This window comes from Pseudorca crassidens, chromosome 18 (genome assembly GCF_039906515.1).
Source record: "Pseudorca crassidens isolate mPseCra1 chromosome 18, mPseCra1.hap1, whole genome shotgun sequence".
NCBI classification, from domain to species: Eukaryota; Metazoa; Chordata; class Mammalia; order Artiodactyla; family Delphinidae; genus Pseudorca; species Pseudorca crassidens.
In genome coordinates this window covers 74,328,468-74,337,764 of record NC_090313.1, presented here as the reverse complement: position 1 = coordinate 74,337,764, position 9,297 = coordinate 74,328,468, and positions in this window count along the sequence as shown.

Genomic DNA, 9,297 nt, shown 5'->3' with positions numbered 1-9,297 from the left:
TTTAAGAGATACTTCACAGGTTGGTGCCTGATTACAATTAATTTTACTAACACTAAAATGATAAAATTCACAATAAAAGAGATATAAACATAATTAATGGACTGTAATGTAGTTCTGTGTTACTTTTTTAAATATATATGTGAATAAAGGAATTTGTGGATTTTATTGTCTCAAAGCGGGTGGGTTTGCAAATAACTGAGCACTGTTTGGCACATCATGGGATGGCTCTTTCACTAGACATGTCTCTTCAGTCCTACCCTCTGTACAAAATATAAATGATAGGCTTATTTTTTATTAATTTTTCTTTTTGCAGTGGGTTTTATCCCTCTTTCAGGAGTACACATAAGTATAACCCAGTGCTTTCCTGCATTTTGTTACTCCTTTGAATGCAGACATTTCAAGAGTGTAGAAAATTGTCTGAACAGGTAGATTACTTTTGAAAAGCTGAAAGACTGTATAGTGTATAATCTTCCACTGGAGTCTACAATTGGATGAATCTAAGTTTAACCAAATTTTGACTTGATATTTCAATAAAGCAAAACCAAAAATGTGATACTTCATTGAACTTATTTATTTAGCTCATGATTTCAAAGTTGAAATTCAGGTTCCTTCAAGTACAACAAATCCTTAATTAAGAGCCCATACCTTGGTGGGGGCAGTGGCCAAGATGGCAGAGTAGAAAGTCCCTGAACTCACCTCCTCCCATGGGCATGTCCAAATGACAGCTGTTTAACAGCACACAGCTGTCTATGGAAACAACCTGAAGACTAACAGGAAAGATTTTCCATCATTAAAAACATAAAGAAGGGGCTTCCTTGGTGGTGCAGTGGTTGAGAGTCCGCCTGCCGATGCAGGGGACACGGGTTCGTGCCCCGGTGCAGGAAGATCCCACATGCCGCAGAGTGGCTGGGCCTGTGAGCCATGGCTGCTGAGCCTGCGCGTCTGGAGCCTGTGCTCCGCAACGGAAGAGGCCACAACAGTGAGAGGCCGGCGTACTGGAAAAAAAAAAACATGAAGGAAGCACGAGTCAGGTAGGAAGGACAGAGATACAGTATATCAGGACCCACAGCCACAGGTTGGTGAGGAAGTGGGAGGAATATCACAATTATAGAGATCCTCTCCAAGGAGCAAGGGGTTTGAGCCCATTGGACTCCCCAGCCTGGGGGTCCTCCACCAGGAAAATGAGCCCCCAGAACACCTGGCTTTGAAAACCAGTGGGGCTTATGTTCAGAAGAGCCAGAGGGCTACAGGAAACAGACTTCTCTCTGAAAGGGTAAATGCGATCTGACTCCCAGTGTAGACGTTAATTCGAAAGGACAGAGGGTCAAACCTGCTTGCTGATCTTGGATCCAGGGAGGCAGGAGGCACCTGGGACTCCCCCTGGGGAGAGATGCTGGCAGCATCCAGTTTGGGGAACTTGTTCTACCACAATAACACCAGCATTGTGAAGCACCATTTTGGAATTCTCATGTCCTGTTAGCGCCAGGGACCTATCAGTGGGCCAGCAGCAGCCCTGTGCCCCCCTGGGTCAAACACCCAACCACGTGGGAAGCCTACCCTGCCCTCCGGCAAGTACAAGCCACTGCACAAGGCACAACCTCACAACCAAATGGGCCAGGGTCCAGCCCCACTGCCAGCGCATCCACAGTGGTCAGTTCTGCCACAAGAAAAGGGCACACACAGCCTCCCTAGAGCATAAAGCTCTGGTGACCAGAGGGAAGCCTGCTGCTGGACCCCATAGAACATCTCCAACATAGGAACAGTTCTCCACGATTAGGAAAGTGGCTGACCTATGTAACATATAGAAATAAATTTGCCCGAGAATTGGGCACAATGAGGAGACAGAGGAATATGTTCCAAGAGAAGGAATAAGAACCTCAGAAGAAGAACTAAATGAAGTGGAGATAAACAACCTCCCTGATACAAAGTTCAAGGTAATGATCTTAAAGATACTCAACAAACTGGAGAGAAGAATGATTAACATAGTGAGACTTTCAACCAAAAGTTAGAAAATATAAAAAAGAACCAAACAGAGCTGAAGAATACAATAACAAAAAATACACCAGCAGGAATCAACAGTAGCTTAGATGATGCAGAGGAATGGATCAGTGATCTGGAAGGCAGAGTAGTGGAAATCACCTAAGCTGAACAGAAAAAAGTTTTAAAAAATGATAGTTTTAAAGAGACCTCTGAGACAATATCAAGCATACTAACATTTGCATTACAAGAGTACCAGAAGGAGAAGAGAGAGAAACAGGCAGAGAACTTATTTGAAGAAATAATAGATGAAAACCTTCCTAATCTGGGGAAGGAAACAGACATCCAGGTCCAGGAAGCACAGAGGGTCCTAAACAAGATGAATCCATAGAGGTTCACACCAAGACATATTATAATTAAAGTGGCAAAAAAAAAAATCTTAAAAGCAGCAAGAGAAAAGCAACTAGTTACATACAATGAAACTCCCATAAGACTGTCAGCTGACTCTGTAGCAGAAACTTTGCAGGCCAGAAGGGAGTGACACAATATATTCAAAGTGATGAAAGGAAAAAACTTAACAACCAAGAATATTCCACCTGGCAAGGTTATCATTCAGAATTGAAAGAGAGATAAAGAGTTTTACAGACAAGCAAAAGCTAGAGTTTGGTGTCACTAAACTGGCTTTACAAGAAAATGTTAAAGGGACTTCTCTAAGCAGAAAAGAAAAATCCACAACTAGAAAATGAAAATTATGAAAGGAAAATCTCACTGGTAAATGCAAACATACAGTAAAGGTAGTGGATCAGCCACTTATATAGCTAAGAGGAAGGTTAAAAGACAAAGATAGTAAAATCCCCTATATCCACAATAAGTAAAGGTTACAGAAGAAGATGTAAAATATGACGCCAGAAACATCAAACATGGGGTGGGGAGTAAAAATGTAGGTTAGTAATGCATCCGAACTTAAGAGAGAAAATAATCATATACATGTTGTTATATATGTCTCATGGTAACCAAAACCCTAAAGTCTATAATACACACACCCACACACACACACACACACAAAAAAAATTCAAACATAACACTACAGATAGTCATCAAATTACAAGGGAAGAGAGCAAAAGAAGAAAGGGACAAAAAAGAACTACAAAAACGACCAGAAAACAATTAACAAAATGGCAATAGGTACATATCTATCAATAATTACTTTAAATGTAAGCATAGGAAATTCTCCAATCAGAAGACAGAGTGGCCAAATAAAAAAAACAAGACCCATATATATGCTGCCTACAAGAGATACACACAGACTAAAAGTGGGGAATGGGAAAAGGTACAAATGAAATCTGTGGTGGAATGCTTATATCAGACAAAACAGACTTTCAAACAGACTGTAACATGAGACAAAGGGCTTTACCTAGTGATCAAGGGATCAATCCAACAAGAAGTTATAACAATTGTAAATATATAGGCGCCCAAAATAGGAGCACCTAAATACATAAAGCAAATATTAACAAACATAAAGGGAGAAATTGACAGTAACACAATAGTAGGGGACTGCATTTACATCATTGGACAGATCATGCAGAAAAGAAACATCAGCCTTAAACAATACCTTAGATGAGATGAACTTAACATGTATACATATATGAAACATCCCATCCAAAAACTACAGAATACAAATTCTTTTGAAGTATACATGGAACATTCTCTAGAATAGGTCATATGCTAGACCACAAAACAAATCTTAATACATTTAAGGAGATTAAAATCGTATCAAGCAATTTTCCTAACCACAACAGGATGAGACTAGAAATCAACTACAAGAAAAAAAAAAAGAAACCTACAAAAACACAAACGTGGAGGCTAAACAATATGCTACTAAACAACCAATGGGTCACTAAAGAAGTCAAAGGTGGAATAAAAAAAAAGATAATTTGGAGACAAATGAAAATGGAAACAACTAGCCAAAATCTATGGGATGCAGCAAAAGCAGTTCTAAGAAGGAAGTTTATAGCAATACAAGTCTGCCTGAGCAAAGCAGAAAAATCTCAATCTAACCAAACCCAAAGTTAGTAGAAGGAAAGAAATCATAAAGAGCAGAGTGAAATAAATGAAATGGAGACAAAAAACAAACAGTAGAAAAGATCAGTGAAGCTAAGAGTTAGTTCTTTGAAGAGATAAACAAAATTGTTAAACTTTTAACCAGGCTTATCAAGGAAGAAGAGAGGGGACCCAAATAAATAATCAGAAAAAAAGAAAAAAAATAAAGCTTTTGCACAGCAAACTATCAACAAAATGAGAAGGCCGCCTACTGAATGGGAGAAGATATTTGCAAGTGATATATCCGATAAGGGGCTAACATCCAAAATATACAAAGAACTCATACAACTCAACATCAAAAAAACAACCCAATTAAAAATGGGCAGAGGGGCTTCCCTGGTGGCACAGTGGTTAAGAATCTGCCTGCCAATGCCGGGGACATGGGTTCCATCTCTGGTCCGGGAAGATCCCACAATGCTGCAGAGCAGCTAAGCCCGTGCACCACAACTACTGAGCCTGCGCTCTAGGGCCCGCGTGCTGCAACTACTGAGCCCGCATGCTGCAACTACTGAAGCCCGAGTGCCTACAGCCCATGCTCCGCAACAAGAGAAGCCATTGCATTGAGAAGCCCGAGCACCACAATGAAGAGTAGCCCCCGCTCGCTGCAAAAATATCCCCCGCTCGCTGCAACTAGAGAAAGCCTGCTCACAGCAAAGACCCAAACGCAGCCAAAAATAAGTAAATAAAATTAAAAAAGAAAAAGGGCAGAGGATCTGAATAGACATTTTTCTAAGGAAGACTTACAGATGGCTAACAGACACAAGAAAAGATGCTTGACATCACAGATTATCAGGGAAATGCCAATCAGAACCACAATGAGATAACACCTCACATCTGTCAGAATGGCTATTATCAAAAAGACCACAAATAACAAGTGTTGGCGAGGATGTGGAGAAAAGGGAGTCTTGAATCCTGTTGGTGGGAATGTAAATTGGTCCAGCCACTGTGGAAAACAGAGTGGTTCCTCAAATTAACAATGGGACTACCATACAATCCAGCAATTTACTTCTGGGTATTTTTCTGAAGAAAACAAAAACACTAATTTGGAAAGATACATGCACTTCTATGTTCATTACAGCATTATTGACAATAGCCAAAATATGGAAGCAATATAAGTGCCCATCAACAGATGAATGGATAAAGAAGATGTGGTATATATATATCATGGAATAATACTCAGCCATAAAAAAGAATGAAATCTTGCCATTTGTGGCAACATGGGTGGACCGAGAGGGTGTTATGTTATGCTAAGTGAAATAAGTCAGAGAAAGACAAATACCATATGGTTTCACTTATTGTGGAATGTAAAAAACAAACCAAAGGAACACAACAAAACAGAAACAGACTCACAAATACAGAAAGCAAACTGGTGGTTGCCAAAGGGAGGAGGATGGGGGGTTGGGCAAAATCAGTAAAGGGGATTAAGAGGTAGAAAACTCTAGTTATAAAATAAATAAGCCGGGGCTTCCCTGGTGGCACAGTGGTTGAGAGTCCGCCTGCCGATGCAGGGGACACGGGTTCGTGCCCCGGTCTGGGAAGATCCCACATGCCGCGGAGCGGCTGGGCCCGTGAGCCATGGCTGCTGAGCCTGCACCTCCGGAGCCTGTGCTCTGCAATGGGAGAGGCCACAACAGTGAGAGGCCTGCGTACCACACACACACACACACACACACACACACAAATAATAATAATAAAAAATAAGCCACAGGGATGTAATATACAGCATAAGGAATACGTCAATAAAATTGTAATAACTTTGTACGGGGTCTGATGGTTACTAGAGTTATCATGACAATCATTTCATAACGTTATGCAAATGTCAAATCATTATATAGTACACCTGACACATAATATTGTAGTCAACTATATTTCAAGTTTTAAAAAACCTATACTTTTGTTGTATTATACATCCTTAAATATTGTTTAAGTATGAGAACATACTGTTAGGTTTGTTAATAGAATTTCAGCAGAGTTTTTTTTTTTTTTTTCTAGATCGAAAAAGTATAAGGGACTTCAAAATGTTTTTTCTTTTAAAGGTGAAAAATCAAGTTTTGAAAATTTAGAGTTTGCTCCGAGATCTTGAGTTTATTTCTAGAGCCAGTAGACATGCTTTGTCAGTTGTACTTTGTCTTTTTGCTTCTTTTCGGTGTCTCAACCTGGTGGAGACAAAAGCTATACTGTTCATCTCTGTGACGAAATAGAGGTCACATAGAGGATACAGCTTTGGATCAGCGAGGGACCAGAAGGAATTCAGCTTTCACTTTGGCTAGGCTTATTTACTTTGGGAGAGATGGATTGATTTTAACTCAAGACTTCAGCCACTCTTTTTATTTGTTTTCTGTATTGTATAGAAACCTTGCAAAACATAAACCAAATTATTTTTTTCACCAACTCTTATTAATTTGGAAACTTGGAGAAAAATAGAATAATACATAGAGGGGAATTGCTTGGCGGTCCACTGATAAGGACTCTGGGCTTTCACTGCCATGGTTCCGGGTTCAGTCCCTGGTCAAAGAGCTAAGATCACGTAAGCCACGCGGTGTGGCCAAAAGGAAAAAAAAAATACATAGAACACCCAGTATAACCTTCATGAGATCCACCAATTGTCAGCATACTGCCTTATTTCCTCATGAGTAGATTCAGGATAAATGTTTTTGGCAAGAAGTCTACAAAGATGATGTATGTACTTACTGTGTCATATCAAGAGCCATGTGAGGTCAGGTTGTCCCACTTACTGGTGTTGCTAAGTATGATCACTTGGTGGACAAGTGGTGGCCGTCAGAGCTCTCCATTGTAATAGTACAGTTTTCCTTTTGTAATTAATAATAATAATCTGTGAAGTAATAACTTGAGACCTTGTATACATCCTGTTCCCGAAGAACCTTTCACCCAGAGGTTTTAGCATCCATGAAAAATCTTTACCTCAGTCATTTACAACATGGTCATTGGAGACAGGAAAGGGCCGAAAAATTGTGATATTTTATTATTCCTTCTGCATTTATTGGTTGACAGATTTTTGTAAAGCCAGGTTCCCCCCCCATTTCTCTTCCTCTTTAAGGTATCCTTTGGACTCATGGATTCCTACTTAATGTTTTATAATCCATTCCTATCATTACTCTTCTTAATGCCCTAAATCTTATCATTTTAATGAATACATAGACGTTCCATTTGAACAGAAAATTACATTGGTTTTAAAGTGCTACATTTAATTTTTAGCATTACTAATTAATGTTTTTCACAGAATATTGAATATATTTGAGATACTTCAGTTATCATAATCGTAGTTATCATGGAAGTTATGACCGAAGAAATCCTATGTTAGCCATAGGGAAACACTGCTGCCCTTAATCTACTGATGTGTGGCCCGATCACATGAGAAAGTCACAAGACCAGGACAGGCAAGGGCAGCCAGAGCCTTCTCCATTTGGCACTGTGGCTTAAAAGTAGGCACTATATTATGAACATTGAAGAAAAGACAAAGGGAACTGATAAGGCCCAAGAAGCATTGCATTTTTCTTCTTTTTAAACTTTTTATCATGGAAAATTTCAAACACCTAAAAGTAGATGGAAAAATACAATATAATCTCATGTTTCCATCATCTAAGTTCCATAATTTATCCATGGCCAATCTTATTTCATCTATATTTTTTACCCACTTTCCCCCTCAATGTCATTTTGAAAGAAATTCCAAATATTATTTATAGGTGTAAATATTTCAGTTTATAAAGCTAACCTAACCACAATACTGTTATTATCATACCTAAGTTAACAATAATTCCTTATAATTAAATGTCCAGTCAGTATTCAGATTTCTGAAGGTCCAGTAATAGTTTTTAAGCTATTTTGTTTGAATCAGATCCAAGTAATTTACACGCATTGTGATTGGTTTTGTGCCAGCTGTTTCATAATTTATGGCTTCTACCTCCATTTCTTTCTCTTTTTCTTGCGAGTTGTTGAAGAAACCAAGTAGTTTCTTCCATAGAGTTTCCCACAGTCTAGTTTTTACTGTTTGCATCTTTGTGATACAGTTTAACATGTTCTTCTCACCCCTGGCTTCAGAGGCTCTCTCTTTCCTTAATAAAATGTAAACTCCAGGGTTTGGCTTTGGGTGAAAGATAGGCAAGGTCAGCACCCAGATTCCATTTCTCTTTATTTCACCTTGCACTTTGTAGGACTCATTTGTTTTATTTTGGCTGTCCAGCATCTACTCTGATAGACTCTGAGTTCTTTAGGGGAACCGCCTTTTCTCTGAGTTGTGTTGTCTTGGGGGAGGGCGTGCTGTTCCCTCTCTAGAATGCTAAGAGGGCCCACCTCTCTGCTCCTAATGCCTCCTGGGGAAGGCTTGTGACCCAGGTCAGCTGATCAAACTTCAGTCCTGGACTTGGATTCTAGAGCAAGGACAGGAGGAGAACAGTGAGGCGACCCATCACTGCCAGAGGCAGTGCCCTTCGCCCTTCGTGCTGCATGATCATTGCTGTGTCGCTGCCGCTTTATGTCTGGAGCTCCCCTGGCTCTTGATTGTTTTCTTAGGCTGTTCCTAAGCTTTTTATTGGAGCTGTGAGCTCCTACTTTTATTCCAGTAAATCCCCGTGGGCTTAAATAAACAGAAATAAACAGTACACATTGTTGCCTGCAATCGGGATCTCTGAATGATGCAGTAATAGGCATTAAACAGTTGGTGTTACAGGAAACACGTCCCCAGAGAAATTTGGGAACTGGGGCTGGTTATCTCACTGAGTCAGGTTAGGCAGTGAATCCAGGTAGGAAATCTAGCTGTCCCTGGCAGGCACTTGTAAAATAGCTACCCCATCTGGTCACATGAAGTCACACGTGCAATTTACAGCAAGGTTCTGGGCAACCAGAATGGGAAGAAGTCAGGATGGTGGGGTGGCTGCTTCTGACAGCAGTGAAAGTTTAAAGCAAGTAAATAACATATTCAAATCTCCAAACCAACCTACAGAAACCTAAAGAGTGTCATTTCTTACAGGTAGAGCACTTGGCAGAAGACAGATGTGAGTCTCCTGACTTAGTACAGCTGGTGCAGTTACTGCCCTACCAGGTTTAAAGTGTGAAAACTGGAGCACTGTGTAGGACCCCGAGAGCTAAGGGGGAATATGATTGAGGAAGGAAGCAGATTCTTCACTTAGAAGGAAGAATTCACTTCACTTAGAAGTCATCCTTTTTTTCCTTAAGACTTCCTTCACCTGAGGGGTCAGTGTA